Source organism: Sinohyriopsis cumingii, chromosome 1 (genome assembly GCF_028554795.1).
Source record: "Sinohyriopsis cumingii isolate HCF-2022 chromosome 1, ASM2855479v2, whole genome shotgun sequence".
In the NCBI taxonomy this organism is placed as follows: Eukaryota; Metazoa; Mollusca; class Bivalvia; order Unionida; family Unionidae; genus Sinohyriopsis; species Sinohyriopsis cumingii.
Window position 1 is genome coordinate 180,709,105 of NC_142961.1, and position 19,251 is coordinate 180,728,355.

At 33.7% G+C, this 19,251-nt stretch overlaps 1 long non-coding RNA gene across 1 annotated transcript; it reads right to left on the minus strand.

Annotated features, from left to right (window-relative positions):
• Positions 1-394: 394 nt before the first annotated feature.
• Positions 395-14,864, minus strand: LOC149808490 (uncharacterized). The gene is made up of 2 exons (XR_016419831.1): positions 14,533-14,864; positions 395-1,743 (listed from the first exon to the last, which is right to left on the minus strand). It is a non-coding gene; the product is annotated as an uncharacterized LOC149808490 (long non-coding RNA).
• Positions 14,865-19,251: the final 4,387 nt, after the last annotated feature.

Genomic DNA, 19,251 nt, shown 5'->3' on the forward strand with positions numbered 1-19,251 from the left:
CAGTTATGTCAGTATCGGTAGCTACAACTGCAGATTTCTCTAAATGATTCATGAGATTCCTTGGAGTTCAAGCTATCGAAATTTCACTCTATAAAAAGATGGCATGTGCATACATTATGCATCATTTTAGTTGGCACGTGAATAATTTCCTCATGAATTTGTTATTTAGAGCAAAGTGGATATGTGAATAATTTATTCATCAATTTTTGTTATTCAGGGCAAGGTTGATGGCATGTGAATAATTTATTCATCCGTTTTGTATTTAGGGCTTAGTTTGGCAATAGTTTCATAACATCGCCAATAATATGTGTACATCATATGACGACGATTACTGCTGATAGTTATAGTGTGAAGAAAGACAAATAGGGATAAAGGAGAAGAAACGAGATTCACATTGATTTTATAAGAATATTATATTAGAACGATGATGATACTAATGACGACGATATTTCCTTTAAAAAATTTGACATGAAAATATATACATTGAAAAAGTATGATCTCTGTATTTTGTCACAATTCCTCACGCACCTGGGGTTGTGTGATCCAAATCATTAGTAGTTTATATCCCAAAACCTTATCTGCAGCTATTATCATTATCAATATCGCATAGCCGTCAATTATATCATCGGCAGAAATATTACAATATACCCCGCACGTTGTAATCTGTGTTGTTATGACTACAAAAACTTCGACTATGTCAAACTTTATCTTCAGACAGCTCCTTGTCTTTCATACAGTTATGAATGCCCTTAAGACGGTTCTTAGCTTCGAAACATGTCGTGAAACATTCATACGTAAGCACTTTATTTTAAGACATGTCTATTGAATCATTTCTTTTCTAATAAGCACTGATTTAAGTGAGGTAGCATGGAAAAAGTTTTAACTATTTTAACATCAATTTATTCAACAAAAATAATAGGGACGAGGTAAATGACGACGATGGCAATAAAACGATGACGACTTAACATCAGTTATAGTTACATTATGTGTACATGGTACCATTAACAGGGAACATGTTACTTGTATATCAAGAAAACAGCAGAGATTCGTATTTCTAAAACGTCTTCCTGAATTTCGTTTGTAAAGGTCAAGCACATTTCGTTGATCTGCACAGACAATTTTAATGAAGAATTAAATTGCTGCCAAGAATCAGTTGAAAACTTGTTAAATACAAAATACATTTGCCATTCCTGAAAATAATACAAAGTTATAATTTACACATCATGTGAGTGTCATTTTGACACTAGAGACAGACGATAAGGCAATAATACATATAAACGTCAAGAAAAATTGGGTTCCTCTCTAATTACTTCCTGTCATCAAGGTTGTAAGGGTGCAAATTTCTGTCGATCTATAAAGAGCACATTAATCTGGGCAAGAGAATAATTAATTAGATTTGTGGGGACAGGTACAAGTTAAATCGCCATACTGCAGTGATTCTTAATGCATATGTCGTGAGAGGAAGTGATTCTTAATTGAGCCTTTGTTTATTTAACAGTCAGACAGACTATAAGGAAAAGGTTAACTTCGATCTTTGTATCGAAAATGCCAGAGTTGAAATTGTCCAGAATCAGTTATTTGGAAATCTAGAAGTCAGTATGACCACAATTTTGGCATCTTGTTATAAAAGGCGGCAGATATATTTAATCCTGACTGGTTACGCTAAAAATGGGGCGTGTTTCCCACAGGAAATTTCTTGGTTTTATTATGCCCCATCGCAAAATTTAGTCGGTCTACGTTTTCCTGCAAGAGAAAAAAATATAGGAGATTCTGAGATTGAATTTAGAAGAAATTCTTTCTTAAAACATATATCAGTTGTTTATGCAATTGATTAAATTGTAGTATTTCATGTACGGGGGCTCGTGTCATTCTGTTCTATATACCTGCTCAAATCTCTATTTATTCCATCTGTAAGTTTCACACTTTATATTAATATTTACTCGATCCGGGCAACAACACCGAGGGCTATAACCCTCTAGATAACGATAACCAAATAAAGCGAACACCTTGAAAGAAGGTACAATCCGCCAATCAACCTCACCAACACCTCCAACCCCCACAAAGGTAGGAAACGTGTAGCCTTGTACACTTTATAACATATAGACTAAATTTAGGTATTGCCCGCCGTCAAGGTAGGAGACTTGTAGACTTGTACACTGTATAGTATATAGAATAAATTTAGGTATTGCCTGCCATCAAGGTAGGAGACGTGTAGCCTTGTACACTGTAAAACATAAGGACTTAATTTAGGTATTGCCTAGTTCTGTTTAAATGTCAAGCGGCAAACCCTATCAGGTTGTAAGGGTGTGGGTGCTATGTTCTTCCACCTGTCACGGTACTCTGGTTATCGTTATGAAGGAGATGATCGACTACGGTGTTATTGCCCAGATCGAGTAATTAATAATATAAAATATGAAATTAATTTGTGGAATAGCAGAGATGTGAGCAGAGACAGGATAGAGCGAAACGAGCCCCCCACCCCATTGCAAAATATTACAATTTAATTAATTACATAAACAAAATGAAATAGAACATGACACTTGAATGACACACTTTTTTTTTAGAAATAGAATTACTAAATTTATGCGAAATGCATATAGCCGTTCTGTTTTACAGATAAAACAAATTTCATCGTAGAATCGAGTGTATGATCGAATTCAAATTGCCGGCATGTCACCGTTATTCGAACGGACTCTTAATTAAAATTCAACCATGACCCGCCCCCTCCCCCAACAGAGCGTTATCCATCCTTCGCAGGCAGCAATTGATTGCGAGCCAGACCCATATGGCAATCGTAATTTGTATGTGTCACGCTTACAACGATAAAATGTACTATATCTATCTATCTATCTATCTATCTATCTATCTATCTATCTATCTATCTATCTATATATATATATATATATATATATATATATATATATATATATATATATATATATATATATATATATATATATATATATATATATATATATATATATATATATATATATATATATAGATACATACATACATACATACATACATACATACATACATACATACATATATTGAAATAGACTATTCTAGAAACCAAAAATGGACAGCGAGCAGCCTATCTGCTTGTTTACATCGGGAGCTTGTGTTTGTGTTGAAAGGCAAAAAGTCCAGAGTGTTAGGGACCCCTTGGCAACAATCAAGTTAGAAATTATACGTCAATGAATGAAATGACTAAGTTTTGTACATTTGTTATATCCTTGATGCTTTTGTTTTTAAAATCGGTAGGGGGCTACAAACAAACAGGAGGGTGTGCCAACACTATACTAGTAATATCTTTCCGTCTAAGGACTCAGACTTCTGAAGCAATATTATAATCAACTTTTGACAAGGAAATGACCACCAAGTCTTCAAATACATTCTATCTTTAGAATTATAATCAATCAATGCAATTAAATATTGGTTGTATATATATATATATATATATATATATATATATATATATATATATATATATATATATATATATATATATATATATATATATATATATATATATATATACATACATACATACATACATACATACATACATACATACATACATACATACATACATACATATATATATATATATATATATATATATATATATATATATATATATATATATATATATATATATATATATATATATATATATATATATATATATATATATATATATATATATATATTTGTTAAAACAAGAGAAATATCAGTCAGTATTATTTTCCCGATAGTAGTGATACAATTCGACCGTAAGGCCATACTTGCTGGGGGATTTGTTTTCATGAAACTTTTTAGAAATATTTTGACACTTGTTACGTGTTTAGGCTCTAATAAACAGTAACAAGAGAAAGAGTGAAAACAACAAACTTTGGAAAATTTAACAAATAATTTATTTTTCTGGAAAAACAATGTAAAAATTTACAAAAAATTACTTGCGGTTTTAAGGAATCAAATCAAGAAATAAACCAAGAATAATCCATGAATTAAATTTTAAAAGTCCTAGTAATGAAATGTTCTAATGAAATCAAGTTCGGGTCCCGACGAAAGATCGAAAATGGAAGGCGATGACGTTTACTGTAGTCAGTATGGTGCTGTAGTGGCTACAGTTCCCTGTTATTCCACAGACAAAAATATTCTGGTGTTTGAATTTCCGAATAAATTTAAAGAAATGTCTTTGTCCAAGAATTCTTTATGAGCACTCAAATATTTGCAGGATAAAGAATGAATCTTTTAGAATCCAAATAATTTGAATAAAAGTTCAAATATAACTCCAAACCGGTAACAAATAAACATTTTTCCAGTGTCCAAGGTAAAACCCCAAACTGAGAAATATCTTTAAACATCACTATTAAATTTAAATACTGCGCAATTTCGGAAAACCCAGAATTGCGAATTAGAGGCTGTTTACATCTTAAAAATCACGCACTCCCAGGTGACCTAGATAAAAACCAATTATTTTACTCCGAGAATAAAACAAATATAGAAAATTGTTTACTTGTCTCAGTGACTTCTGAATCAAGGTCGGAAACTAAGTCAAAAATAGAAACAGTGTTTCTATTATTAGGTGTTTATGAAAAGATTCAGGTCAAACTGAATTTTCTGGAAAATATAAAATTCCTAGTTAACAAAGTTACAATACTTTGACATGTAATGAAATTAAAAATAAAAAGATTTTAAAACTTACAATTAAATTAAATCAAATATAAATTAAATCAAATATACGTAACACACTAGCCCACAATCAGATTGTATCCCGAAATATTTTATGATCTCGTTTAAAGTCATTTTTCAAACATATCTCTAAATATGATTTACTTGTTTCTCTCTTTTTATATACTACATTGAAACGTGGATTTTCCAGACGCAGATTCTAGCCACTCTTGCTGACCACTACCTTGTCCCTCGAAACGTATTGCTTTTACAATACACACGTATCTAAAAAGGAAGCTAATTTGCTGAACAAGACGTCAACATAAGACATAGTAATATAAATTAGAAACAAGGACCAACGAATCTCAAACAGTGAGAAATACAACTTTTTAAAATTAAAACTAAATTAAATTAAGACAAAGGGAGGGGAAAGAGGAATATACCAAAGCGAAAGTTTGTTCTTACACCTGATTGTCTCTAATGAGTATCCTGGCGCGGCATTGTTTCACGTGTATCCTGAAAATCTTCGACACATGTGAAACATATTATAGTGAATGTTCAACTTTAATTAAAATATCTTAATAATATTTTGTATTTTTCTGCTTTTTCTGTTCTCAAACATGTAAAATTTCTACGAAATTTTCAAATTTGCTTGGCTACTGATATCGATAAAGTCAAAGGGTTCTATGATATCGATACAGTCAAAAGGACCTATGATATCGATACAGTCAAAGGGACCTATGACATCGGTACAGTCAAAGGGACCTATTTAGTTTAGATAATTCCATCCACACTTCAAGTTTTTGAATAAAATATGAACATCCTGACGACCGATTATCGGGAAGAAATTGATGTCCCCGTTGGCTCTGAATAATCGACTTTTTACTGTATATGTTTCCCCAGTATAAAATCATTCGGACGTGTTTCAATATTTCAAACCTGAGCCACGCTTCTTCTTGTCATTTACACCTCTTAGACTGATTGTAAAAAAGATTTAAATTAAAATATATTATAAGTTTTAAGTTATTTAAGTTTTTTTAAGTTATTGTATGTGAAACCACGGTCTTGGTAATACAACAATGTACATGTATAGAAAATGAGAAGCTCTAAAACTTAATTAAAATGGGTTGATTAATAAGCCAACAAGAAAATGGAGATAACAGAAACATATTCTAGACTACTCCTGAAGAAAGTAGACGTAGGATAAACATATTCTGGATTATACAGATCATCTCGAAGGCAGACTTCATAATCAGAGTCCCAGGCCAAAGGATGAAATAAGTCTCTATGATGATATCATGACTCCGTCCATGTGCAATTTGCTAATACACTTTAGTGTTTTGGAAAGACTGACAAGTCTACTGGAGACTTTAATTTTCATTCTAGAAATCTAATACTCGTTATCGTCATGTGTTGAAACTTCCGTATCTGCTCTCTTTCTAAATGAGACAATTCTTTAGAATATAGAGAGCGAATATCATGAATGTCATCGGGATTCCTCAAATGCTATGTTAGAGACAAGGGTTGTTGAAACAGATGTCTTCCTTATGACAGGTATCACTGTAAACGAGGTGCCCCTTATTATAGGCAACATTTTAAACCAGGTGCCCCTTATTATAGGCATCATTTTAAACAAGGTGTCCCTTATTGAAGGCATCATTATAAACGAGGTGCCCCTTGTTATAGGCATCATTATAAACGAGGAGCCCATTATAATAAGCATAATTTTAAACGAGGTACCTCTTATTATAGGCATCATTATAAACGAGTTGCCCATTATAATAAGCATCATTTTAAACAAGGTGTCCCGTATTGAATGCATCATTATAAACGAGGTGCCGCTTTTTATAGGCATCATTATAAACGAGGTGCCCATTATAATAAGCATCATTTTAAACGAGGTGTCCCTTATTATAGGCATCATTATAAATGAGGTGCCCATTATAATAAGCATCATTATAAACGAGGTGCCCATTATAATAAGCATCATTTTAAACGAAATTCCCCTTATTATATGCATCATTATAAGTGAGACTGAATGTAAATATCCATAATGTAGTCTTATGCACTTAGCTGCATCCTGACATTGAGAAAGATAAATAGTTTGGATAATCTAGCTGTGTCATGGCGTTGAAAATGATAGAGAGGTTGGATAATCTAGCTGTGTCATGACATTGAGAAGGATAGAGAGGTTGGATAATCTAGCTGTATCTGGCATTGAGAAAGATAAATAGTTTGGATAATCTATCTGTGTCATGGCATTGAAAAGGATAGAGAGTTTGGATAATCTAGCTGCATCCTGGCATTGAGAAGGATCGAGAGTTTGGATAATCTATATGTGTCATGGCATTGAGAAGAATAGATAGTTTGGATAATCTAACTGTGTCATGGCATTGAGAAGGGTAGAGAGTTTGGATAATCTATATGTGTCATGGCATTGAGAAGGATAGATAGTTTGGATAATATGGCTGTGTCATGGCATTGAGAAGGGTAGAGAGTTTGGATAATCTGGCTGTATCATGGCATTGAGAAGGATAGATAAATATGAAACATTATAACTATTGGAAGCATTACACTTTGGCAGCACTATTTTCTTGGGAAGTTCCACAAGGTTTATCATTTTTATTTCTTTTATGTTTGTAATTTGGTTTGAATGATTACCAAAAGTAATACAGCAATTTTTCAAGATACACCCTTTTTGAAAAATGGATAGAATTTATTTAGCAAAAGAAACGAAGAGGCATTTAGTGAAATAAGAGCTTTGGAGTATGACAAAATGTATGGGATTGTTTGAGTTTGCGTTGAGGTTCACTTCTACTTTATTAGGTGAAGTATTTTAGGTAACTTGTGAAACGTAAGACAACAAAACTGAAGTTCTCACGGAATTCTTACCAAGAACTAGGAATAGCTTAAGACCTGTATTTTTTTCTAATATCACGCACGCACCCGCTTAGAAATTGTCTGTATAATGTGTACCATTACGCTGTTATCACATACACTTGTCCAATTTGTACTATTGCACTGTTATCATATACACATGTCCAATTTGTTCTATTGCAATGTTATCATATAAACATGTCCAGTTTGTACTATTGCACTATCACATACACATGTCTAATTTGTACCAATGCACTGTTATCACATACACATGTCCAGTTTGTACTGTTGCACTGTTATCACATACACATGTGCAGGGCCGACAAAAATTATGTTGCAAATGAACCAATGTATAATCTTTCCCATATGTGACCTATGGGATTCTACTCCATTCATCATGATAATATTTCTTATTAGCTCCTCGGTGGGTGGCATTTCACAAGTTTACTCTCCCTCTCTCTCTTTATATATATATATATATCGAAGGTAATGGTCAGAATGGTGTTTTCAGAATCGTCCCTTTGGAATCCAACCTAATTAAAACGAAATTGTTAAACCTAAATGCCTACCTTAATTTTGCAGTTCAGCCAATGAAAGTAGTACAAAAGAAAAGCAACATCAGTAGTAGATATGCTATCTTCATTTCGCAGAATGATCACACAACGTTTCTCTTAGAAATCCTTGACATAGATTATCGGCGGATGTAACACACAAATGCATTTTTTTGTATTTTCACATGCACAATACCTTGAACAAAATTTCTTCCTTCTGTACTGCTTGTAACAATATAGTGTATGTTTGGAGGGAAAATGGAAATTTTAGGTTTACCGTGGTATTATGTACTTCCTCATTAATAAATAATTTGCTTTTGTAAACAGGATGATAGTGCTAGCTTCCTCCCATTCTATAAAGGCGGGGTATTATTTTCCCATTAATGGGTTTTCACTGTGCACAGGGGAAATGAGGTAGGGTTTTCAACTTCACTTCATTGTGTAGGCTTATCACAAGTTTTGAATATCTTGCAGATGCTGACGTATCAGTCACCAGAACGCCATCAGAGGATAGACATGATGAAATCTAAGTTGCCCACTTCATAGAACATCAAAAATTCATACTATTTCTTAGGTATACATATATCGACCAGAGGGTTTGTATTTCAGTAATTTCTTTCAAGACCTACTTTATCGCTGTTTTCATTGTCTGTATTTTATCTGATACTGTACCAGACGCAAGTTCTTTGATATATTGTAGATGAAAGTAGCATGTTTGGTTGTATCTTGTAATCCTAAACAGTATTTTACGGTTGCATGAACAGTATGTTAGACATTTAAATGTTTGTTTTCCTAAAGTTTCAGGTCCATTGTATACAGATACGATACAGGTCCATAGATAAGATACAGGTCCACTGTATGATAAGATACAGGTCCATTGTATACAGATAAGATACATGTCCTCTATATACAGATACGACACAGGTCCACTGTATACAGATACGATACATGTCCATTGTATACAGAAACGATACAGTTCCATTGTATACATATACGATACGTGTCCATTGTATACATCATATACGATACATGTCCATTGTATACAGATACGATACAGTTCCACTGTATACATATACGATACATGTCCATTGTATACATATACGATACTGTTCCACTGTATACATATACGATACATGTCCATTGTATACATATACGATACAGTTCCACTGTATACACATATACGACACATGTCCATTGTATATATCATATACATATACGATATAGGTCCATTGTATACATATACGATCCATGTCCATTGTATACAGATACGATACAGGTCCATTGTATACAGATACGACATGACTGAATGTGTATCTCTAGAAGAGATTTTTGTGAGTTGATGGTTTACAGTTGATTTCTCATTGAATATTGAAACTTGGAAACTTTCTCAATTCATCAATTTTATTATCAAATTTCTACACTCTTCATCACAGTAATTCTTTAATCCATTGCTATATTAGGACATTAGTGACCTTGCTCATTACAGTCGTTGGCTTTTAAAGTGTTTTAATTAACCTGTGTTTTAATTCAGTGATACGTACGGAGAGCGTTAGTTTGTCATAATGGCTTGATACCGGAAAACATCTTGTATACACTAATTCATGTATAAAGAATGTGCAACTAGTGAAAAACTTCTCAACCACGCTACTCTTGTTGGGAATGACACGTTTCCTCACAATCATAAATGTCCCCAGAGGATGGATACACTTTCATTTTGTGTACATGCCCTTCGTACGTACCTTGCAAGAAAGGTATTTAAAATAACCATTGAGCCAAACCTGACTAAATTATAGTTAGATATTTTAAGTAAAGTCTGAAAAAAGTGACTGTGTTCTGGTGACTGTGTGTATGTGTGTGTGTGTGTCTTCTGACATGCTGAAATGGGTACTTTATTTATTTGACATAATTAATCTTGGACTTATTTAATTAACATAGTTGTGACTACTGCAGCAAAAAAAGCCAGTGGACACAGCAGGAAATAACTGATTTAACGCTTTTTCTTATTGCAGACGCATTTTTATATTACTTCTACCATCTTGAATTTTTCTATCGGTATCAGTCATGCAACGGTGCGTGCCTGGCCTAGTGTTCTAATAATAATAATAATAATAATAATAATAATAATTTGGTTATTATATTTTTTTTGCTTTCTTTGAAAGTTACCCTAATATTAGATTGACACTCATTCCTTAAAATAGCCCCTATTAAACCTAATTAAAAGCCTAGTACATCGGACCTTGAGTGTTTTTAAGAGATACAGTACATTGGTTCATGTTTACTGCTGAAACTGAAATAATACATTTATATACACAGCTAGTATTTTCAGCAGCTTGAAAAGGTCAAACAACCAGACTAACTTGAACGTACAGTGTAAAGTATGTTATATCGGACAAAGCTCAAAGATACAAACTGGACCGTTTCTATGTAAAATGGGGAAGACACGAACGAAAAAATTATGGAGCATTATTATTCAGAGTGCCTTCATTTACAATGATGTTCAGAGAGATCTAGCAATGACAATTTCTTGGATTTGTGTCACGCACCCAACGTTAAAAGGTTTTCGAGGTAATATTGCTAAAATGGCGTGCTATTATTCTGGAATACCAAAGTCAGTCTATAACAGAATGATGCGTACTCGTAAGTGGAAAATTAAGTCGCATTGCAAGTGCGGAAAGCTTTAGGCCGACTTACTTCCTAGAATATGAATCTCTTATTATTTGATCATTGCGTGAAAGTTTTGGATTTGTCTCGACCCCATGAAGTATCTGATTTTATTTTTGTACAAGAGAGGACTAAAATAACCAAATTATCATGTGGTAGGGCGATCTGATAGTGATGTGGTAGGGCGACCTGATAGTCTTATGGAAGGTCGTTCTCATAGTCTTATGAAAGGACGGTCGGATAGTCGTATGGAAGGGCGATCTACCTGGTTGGTGATGGAGACAACAATAGCCATTACATGATGTTTAACAAGATGAAAGTGGGTAGGTTTGATTCTAGCAAGGACACATGACAAGATGTTTATTTATGATTCGATTAACGAATATGTAATTTCTAACACCTTAGGCTAGCAAGCTTACATTAGTGTTACACACAAAAAATACACAAAACAATTGAAACACATAGCCTGCACACGCAAAACAAGTTCATAATAATAATAATAATAATAATAAACTATCTTTAACGAGGATAACACATTTGGTCATGGCTGACCCATCTGCCATGTGGTCCTCAGTTTTTGTAATAAAAAATAAAAATAGAAGTTCATGCACATAACCATGTATCGTCGCACACTCATTCGTAAATATTTGACATGAATGACTATGTGTGACTATAATGGGAAACATACAAATATATATCAATTATGGATATGATTTTAAAGTTTTCTATTCAGAGCTTTTAATATGTCATTCCAGCTGGTCTAGAAGGAATTTCTTTAATGATATTTGAAAAGAAGCAAGGGAAGTTGAATTACGTATCCTCATTGGTAAGGAATTCCATACAGTAGGTGCTGATACAGAAAATGAGCTTTTGTAATGATTAGTTTTCGACCAAGGAATATGGAGATCGTTGTTTGTCGTCGATCGGAGATTACGCTCAGTATTTAATGATCTTAGTTCAATTATGTTAGAGATATAACCTGGAGAAAGACCGTTTAAAGACTTGTATGTCATGATTCCTTTAAAATAAAGAATGCGTTTTTGGATAGGTAGCCATTTCAGACGTGAAAACAACACATTTGAGGGAGTCATAACAGGAAGTTTCAGTATTATTCGGGCTACCCTTTTCTGAAGTCTATCAATTCTAGACAGATTATAATTTGATGTGTTTCCCCATATGGTATAACCGTAATCTATCAGTGGTAGTATATAACCCGAAAAATAAATTTCAAGTGATTGTGGGGGTAGAAATTTTGAAAGCAATTTTAATAGAGTTATTCTTTTGACTACTATTGCACATAAGTGATCGATATGCGCATTCCAGCTGAGGTGTTGATCAATGTAGATACCAAGAAGTTTTTGATTTCTGACAATAGATACGTCTAAGCCATTTTGAGTTAGAAGTAAATCCATGTTAGTAGATAGACGCTGCCTTGTTTCAATTGTCATACATTTCGTTTTAGAGATGTTAATATGCATTTTGTTTTGATGACACCAAACTGATATATTGTTGAGGTCGGTTTGAAGTTTATTTTTAATGGAGTCTAGAGATTTATCAGATAAATGCAATGTCGAATCGTCAGCGAAAAGATCTGTGTTAGCGTGCACTGGATACAAGACTAAGTCATTGATAAATAGTAGAAAAAGAAGAGGCCTTAATATAGATCCTTGAGGAACACCACTTAAAATATGACTTGGTTCGGATATATGTTTACCCGTGCAAACAACCTGGTGTCTGTTTGTGAGATACGACGTGAACCAGGCAACTGAGTTTGGAGAAAACTTGTAGGCTGAAAGTTTTTTAAAGAGCACCGAATGGTCAACCAAATCGAATGCTTTTTTAAAATCAATGAAGATTGCACCAGTACGTTCACCTGACTCTACTGCTAGTAGCCATTGGTCTATAAGTTTTGTCATTGCAGTCTGACATGAATGATTCTTTCGAAAACCTGGTTGTGATTTATGGAGGAGTTGGTACTTGTCAAGATATCTGAAAATATGCTTGCTGACATGTTTTTCCATAATTTTTGAAAGTACGGATAGAACAGATATGGGTCGATAGTTGGATGGGTCATTCTTTTCATTTCCCTTATAAATTGCGAATACTTTTGCTAACTTCAATGACTGCGGGAATTTATTGGAAGTGATACTACAGTTAATTATTTCTTTCAACGACTCTGAGATTGATAAAGCCGACATTTTCAGAGTTTTGGGGTGAATTCCATCTAGACCAGCTGATTTGTTTGAGTCAAGGTTATTTATAATATCGAAAGTGTCATTTATTGTTATTAAGGGAATGTTGAAACTGACATGATCGGGTACCCTTTTATTCACGCTTTTAGTAAGTTTGTCTAAATTAGGTTCCGTACTCTTAGACCCGTCAAGCGTTTGGGAGATTTTAGTAAAAAAAATGGTTCAAATGGTTTGCAATATCGAGCTCTTCACTATATTTAGTCGCTGGATATCGCAAATGATATCGTCCTATAACAGATACGACGAATGAATTTCCTATCAACAATTAGGATTGATATATGGATTTATCAACAAATGTGATTAATGTATGGATTTATTAACATATACGATTTATGCATGGACTGTGGACATAAGTGATCTGTACATGGATTTATCAACATATTCGATTAGTGCATCCGTACATGGATTTATGAACATATTCGATTAGTGCATCTGTACATGGATTTAACAGCAAATACGATTAATGCATGGACAGTATACAAATGTGACCTGTACATGGATTTATCAACATATCTAGTTGACGTGTGGATTTACGACGAAATATGACCAATATATGTGATTACTGTATTGCTAATCAACATGCATTTTGATGTATTACATTGTCACACACATAATTAACACAGAACTTTAGAATTTTTAGGTGAAATACCTGGCATTCTGTTCATCAACAAATACGCTGTTGTTGTCTCATAACATCGCCAAAGCTAAAACCATACACCATGTGCAACGCTGTATGCAGTAACGAAACCCAATCTACATTTATGTTCATATATTATACGAAATGTATTTTTGTCTACAGGACTCATTGACATAATGGAAGATGGACATCAGGCTAAAACGTTACTGGCGTGGTCACTAAGAATGTACGTCAGACTAAAACGTCACTGGCGTGGTCAAACATAGTGACACACATGAAAAGTATTTTTAACCGAGACTTTGCTTCGGAAGATATCTGAATAAATTTGAAGAATCAAAAATCATTCCAAAAATTGGGCAGTGAAAATTAAAATTTATTTTTCTTATCATGTTTATACGAAAGAATATTGATATAATTGTAGCGTTTCCTTTTATTGACCTATCTATTCATAATTATGCCCATTAGTTCATCTCACTTCTGTCCGCTTTATAATTAAATATTTGTTTTACCAAATTCTATGCAAGAAGCGTTTAGATTGGTTGAAATCGCATCTTGTGACGTAGAAAACAAAACGTTATGAGTTTATTCCAACAGAAAAAAACTACTTTTCGCATGTACTTTTAAAATATCCGTAAACATCAGATAAAATATAGCTCGGCTATTTCCACGCGAGATTCGTCATTATTTTTAAAACAAGAAGCATGAAAACCAATTAACCTGTATACATAAACGGCCGAATCAAAGTATCATGATTTAATGCATCCTATAAAATATGAATTTCAATTATTTTAACATAATTCTAAAATATTTAAAGATCAAGATTAAAATATAGAAATACAGCAATGAAATATAGTCAAATTTATACACCATGTACCTTTCTACTGGTGAAGGACTAAGTTTCCAATCCAATCCAAATAGAGCAGAAATGACTGATTGAATTATTTCCTATTTGTTGATGTGTTAAGAGCGACTTGCTTCCTGCGTTTGCGTTGCATCGGTGCTTGCTATCTTCTGATTGTCTAAATAGGTACTGCTTAGTGTTCTTTCAGACAGGCGTTGTTCTTATTGCTGTATAATGAAGGAGTATAATGACCACTTACACATCATTCATTTCCAGAAATTATGACCTCTTGTGTTACCTTTCAGCCTTACAAGAATCATTTAATTGGCTGGCTTTCCGCGGCCAGAATGATATGTTTTCTTACAGGTTTAAATGGGCTGGAATGAGTAGAAACTCGACCTTGTTAAGTGTATAGAGTTATGTTAATAAGACGTATGGTAAGGTGTGGAAAGTTAGAGTGGGGAAAAAAGGTGAAACAAACAATGGCAGCTTGTAGCCAAAATTATTACCTCAGATAGCCTGGTGGCAGGTGTAATGATTTCCTACATTACTACTACGGCACCTGGCATGTTCTGTCACTCATTATATACGCCGCTTGTTAAAAAGTATATTTTAAATTCTGTCCTAGGAGCAGTATACATTGCAGTGAGATAATAAGGCCTTTCACTGTAGGCCTTAATGACGCCACAGCGCGAGCTCGATGGATGGCAAAATATATGAGTTCTGATGGACGAAGAGAAATAAATCAAATAATTAAAATTAACTAAATTAAATAATTTAAAAGCTGCACGCAGCTTCATATCATTCTTATTATAATTTTAAAAAATTTGGCATCATTTGATTTCAGTCAAGAGTTGTCATATTTATTTGGTTCCGATACAAGCAAGCATATTTATTCTTGTTCAGCAACAGCTCAATATTATTCTGCCATCCAGGTAAGGATCCAGATGACACTTTGTATGATCACGTTACGTTCTCCACGAGAGTTAATGCAAGAAGAGGTGAGCATGGACAGGTACCTTTGCTGACCGAGTCACGATAGCTAACACAATGATGCTTACGTATGTGTTGACAATTACTAATAATAATATTAATAATGAGACTTAAAGGCGCCTTTGGATTAATTTCTCATTGGCTGATGGGGGTTTGGACGGTCCTAACAAAATTCAGTACCTTCATATTGGTTGAGCTAGGTCGCACGAATAGGTATTTTCGAGACAAATTGAGTAGTAAGATATGTCACGTGGGTTATATTGTGACATATAGTCATAACAGATGGAGTATATAAGGAGAGAACTGAGCACTCAGATTCATTCGTATTTTTGGAGTCATTCTCATTTTTTTGGTGTTCCTGTTGTAAGTCTGTATCCGTGTTTTATGTTGTACTTATATATCCGACGAGAGGAAAACCATTTGCCTGGACTGTGCAGTGGAAATAGAAAGTTCTCATTATTTTGGACTATAAGATTATTCTGGAACTGTTGTGAATTATTCAAAGGAATTATGGACAACACCATCTTGACAACATCACTATTCTTTGCGGACCAATACCTTTCCGGTTTGAAACTTATTTGGAAATTGTATTCGTTTGGACTTTCATCGTCTTTGTCATGATTATATTGGATTCATTTCCTAATAATGTAAGCTCCTCTCACATTTTCATTCATGACTTTGATAATTAAATTATTTGTTCAGTTTTACAAAACTTGTTGGTTTTATTTCTTTCTGTTACTTAGTTTATGAAGAATTAGATTGATTTTCAAACATTCAAGTCACTTTGATTGCTTCAGGTACTAGTGTTTTGCAAGAAATTATTTATTTTTACAAGCCTTCCTGTGACTAGGATGGGCAACATGTTATGACGATATCAAATTGATGACGTTGTTGATCTTACAAGTGTAAGGGACACCCACGGTATCATCAATTAGTACATATAATAAGAATCAGTAAATATAGACATTGTACTACCCATATAAGAAGACAACCTTAAGGGACCAACTTAAGATATTCAGTTTATTACTACTATTAATTCGTTGATGTTGAATGCAAATTATGTGAATTTACTAGAAGTCATACTTTTGTCACTGTATGAATCATATATACCTCACACGATGAAGTCATTTGACGTTACACGTTGGGAAATCGTGGCATCTTTACACACACACACACACACACACACACACACACAAAGCTGAAAGTGTTATCCCTTGATCCTACACGAGAATGTCCCATGATATATAGCAAGATTATTATTATTATTGAGAAAGAGTATTGTCATAATATTATTTTTAATATTCGTTCCCTACTGAGACTCGAGTCCAGACCCGCGATTTACAGCAACACTCGCCTTATATGCACTAGCATCACCTAAAAAATGAATGGATCCACATCATCATGTCAAATAAAGTATAAATTGCGTTCAGGATATATCATGTCCTTAAGTCCTTTCTACAAGAACTGTTTATGCTAGAATAAGAATTGTCACAAAATAGCAGATTGGAAAAGCAATTGCTCATGCCGAGAGCCATGTTGTTTATATATATTAAAGTCTGAATTGTTTTATTTAGTTACTTGTTACTTGTCTTGCAAGAACGCCACATATTGTTGGTATTAGCATTACTTCCAAAGTATCTACTTTCCAAAATACAATGGATTCCAGAGATTTATTTAGAAAAAGTACAAACAAAATAACACATTTTATTTTGCAATAACATAATTTTAGTTGACTTAGTATTAGTGAATTTCAAAGACCGCTTAATTCATGAAAACTGATCACGTGATCAGATATCGATGTTAGCCAATTTGTGTGTATTTTTCCTTTCTATTTAGTGTGCCTGTTGGTGCAATAGTTATTTTTTAAAAAAATAAATCTTTACATCACAAATGATTTACCCGTACTGAATTTATCTTTAACATTGTCCATTGGTTCAATGGAATATTTGAATCACGCTGGGAAGGTCTGTGTACTAGTCTAATTTTTGCAAGGACGTCAAAGTAGTTACTCTTGTTGAACAAGTGCATTCAACAACTGTTATTACTATTGTTTGAATGAAACGTTTCATGCATACCATATTATGTACATGTATGACATCTCGTACCTAAAGCAAAATATGGCAAGCCCATGAAAGTTGCTGTTTCCTATAAAAGAAGTTCGGTTCTTACTCAGCTATGGCGTGGATTTTAAAATCAAGAGTATACTTGTAACTAATTTTTATGTGGAAGGAAACATGTGCATGAATTGGAGAATTACGGTTTCAAAACTAAACTGATGTTATGGCATGAATTCTTTCTTCTCTTACGGTCGCTTATACGTGAAAAAATAATAGCCATTGATTTACTTGAGACATATTGTATATTTTCAAATTTCTAGCAGGCACTACAAAGAAATTAAAAAGACTAAACTTGTACTCTAAATAAATTGGAAAATGCAAGCAATCAGTTGTACCATTCGAATTAAAAAAGAAAGATACAAATAATTTGCAATCCAGCCTTATATCTTGTGTTTTTGATTTTGTTTTAAAATCCACTGAATTCCGAGTCAGTCGTCTAAATAGTTCTCTTGAAACATGGTGTTGGAGATACCAAAGGCAATATCTGGAATTTTTTAAGTGTATCTTACTTGATTAAAACAAACTTTAAAGTGCTATATTCTTTGTGTAAAATGCGTTCCTTTAATAATACATAATTGTAGAGTGTTCAAGCTTGTTGTGGAAAGAGCAAACCACAAACAGTTGTATTAGTGAATGTGTATGAAACCTAGGTTACCTGTCCAGTACAGGTATTGATTTTAATTGGACACGTTTCAATCGCCATGTTTTATTCGCCTTTCTTTGATGTTTGAGTGTCGTACATGATTGTGATATGCACGAACGAAATCCATGGTCGCAGGTGTAATTCCTTTTAAGTCAGGAGTCAGAAATATAAAGTTCAATATATAAATAAACAAAGCAACACATTTGTTCCGGATCGATAAGGTACTATTTAAGGTTGTTTTATGAAAGCTAGTCCATTTTAAAGGACAAGAGTCTTATCACTGCTTGTATATTGGTTATAAGTATCCAGGGCACCTTCCGAGGTTGAATGAGGCCGGAGTCACTTCAAGAGTTTGAGGATCCCAGGCCCTGGTTATACTGAAATTTGGAAATACATCGAAGGCCAAAACAAACCCATATAATTTACTATATAAAGGTTTAAAAGACAACTACGTTTAAGAACGAGAGAAATTAAGAGATCTAAAGATAACTGGTAAAGACAGAGTCCCCCTAGTGGTTGTAGACCGGGACATATGCCCCCCGCCCACCTCCATTCTCCGATTGGGCTTGTAAGTAGCCAACCAGTGCCATCTGAATTAGGAATGCACACTACTTTAATTTGAATGACACACTGGCCTGAAGAAAGGGGCACATTCATCTTAGTTAAAATGACCATATTTTAAGATGAAGAAAGGGGCACATTCATCTAAGTTAAAAATGGCCTTGTTTAAGCAAAATCTGGTATCTGGTATGTATCGACTGAACTCTACAAGTATCTTTAGGAAACGCCGTGAGGTCAGATGCAGGGTGATGTAAATATGGACGAGTTTGGAAAGGAAATGTGTACTCTACAATAAAGATTTAGGAAGAGCTGCAACCAAGTAAATGCTTGGGAATTGCACTAAAAGTAATAAATTTTTGAAAACAGAAAATAAATTCCTCTCATAAATGGTTCATTTTGTTCATTTCATCTTCTGTTTTGCTTGGCTGCTGCTGTGTC